This window comes from Nicotiana tomentosiformis, chromosome 5 (assembly GCF_000390325.3).
Source record: "Nicotiana tomentosiformis chromosome 5, ASM39032v3, whole genome shotgun sequence".
In the NCBI taxonomy this organism is placed as follows: Eukaryota; Viridiplantae; Streptophyta; class Magnoliopsida; order Solanales; family Solanaceae; genus Nicotiana; species Nicotiana tomentosiformis.
In genome coordinates this window covers 56,844,832-56,846,435 of record NC_090816.1, presented here as the reverse complement: position 1 = coordinate 56,846,435, position 1,604 = coordinate 56,844,832, and positions in this window count along the sequence as shown.

Sequence of the window (1,604 nt, the reverse complement as noted above, 5' to 3'; positions counted from 1 at the left end):
GAGATATGTTGGCTACCCCCCCCCCTTTCTTCTTAGAATCGAATCCCACGGTGTTCATGTAATTGGAGTAAGCCCTTGATCATTATAGAGTTGGCAATTTGTAATGTGTTTGTGTTGAAGGATGTGAGTTCAGTATATATTCTAAATGCTTCGCCATGTTATCTTGTTATTGGGGATGTGTTCAAAAATGTGGAATAAGTGTTAGAAATCTTAAGACTTCATGTAAAGATCGAAATAAAGGTTGTTATGCCCAAATTGTATGAAAAGCATCTAAGTGCCTAAGATTCCCAAATTGCTCATATGTGAATTTAATGTCTTGAATGGGAAGCCTTATTGTCGTTGATAATGATAAAGATATTGAATGTGGAAAAAGTGCTAAGAATGACTTTGTAATCTTGATCACTAGTGCCAATGAATTGAAAGATATAAAAGAAGTATGATGTGAGATGGTTGACTGAAAATGGTAAAATCTTGGGTGAGAGGCCTAGCCTATTGGGCCGTGATCGGACGGCATGCCGCACACATGGTGGCACTGTGTTGGAAATTATAATGAAATTGTGGTAATGTCTCAAATGAGATGGCATAGCCGATCGGGCCGAGATCGGACTCCATATTCTTACACGGAGGTATTGTGAGTTGTGGAATATCGGTACTAAAGGTCACCCCACCTAATAATAAGGAAATTGTCTTGAAAATGTATATGATCCTTAACTTGTTGTTTTACTGATATTTGAATCCCTTATGTTATTCTTGACTGTTCCTCTAGTATTATTATTCATTCTATTGAGTTGGTGTTTAGCTTTACATACTAGTGCTATTCGACGGTGCTAACGTCCCTTTTGCTGGGGGTGTTGTATCTTTAAATGGATGCAGGTGGGTACATAACAAACAGCGTTGATCACAGATAGTGCTGCATCCTCTTCTCAGCGGTCTCGGTGAGCCCTATTTCATTCCGGGGTCATGTATTGTACCTTTTATTTATATTGTGGTCACTTTTGAGGTATAGCCGGGGCCATATTGCCGACACCATCTTGACTCTCTTTTGTATCTTTAGAGGATCCGTTACATGCTATCTGGGGTGTAAATGGGCACTAAAAAGGTCAAACAGATTTTGTTGTACTTTGGGTGTTTGTTCCACTAAATAACAAAATGTATGCCTTTTTGAAACTTAACAGGAAGTAGCAAAATGAAATTGTTTGGTAATGTCTATGCATATGGTCCTTCTACTGGTTAGCTAATAAAAACACGCCTTCTCTTGTCATGGGTGAGTTGGGTAGAAAGTATCTAACAGGCTTGCTCAGCCGAGTTCACTCAGTTGAGCGCCGGTCACACCTCCCGAGGTTGGGGCGTGACAGATATCATGATTTTCTTCCGTTTATTATTGTTCATTCTATTGAAATGGTGTTTGGTTATACATACTAGTACTATTCGACAGTACTAATGTCCTTTTTGCCGGGGGCGCTGCATCTTTAATGGATGCAGGTGGTTCCACAGCAGTTAGCATTAACCAGCGATAGCAGTACACCTTTCTCCTTGCAGACTTGGTGAGCCCTACCTCATTCTGGGGTCATGTATCTTTTGTACATTTTGTTATCATGTTTGGA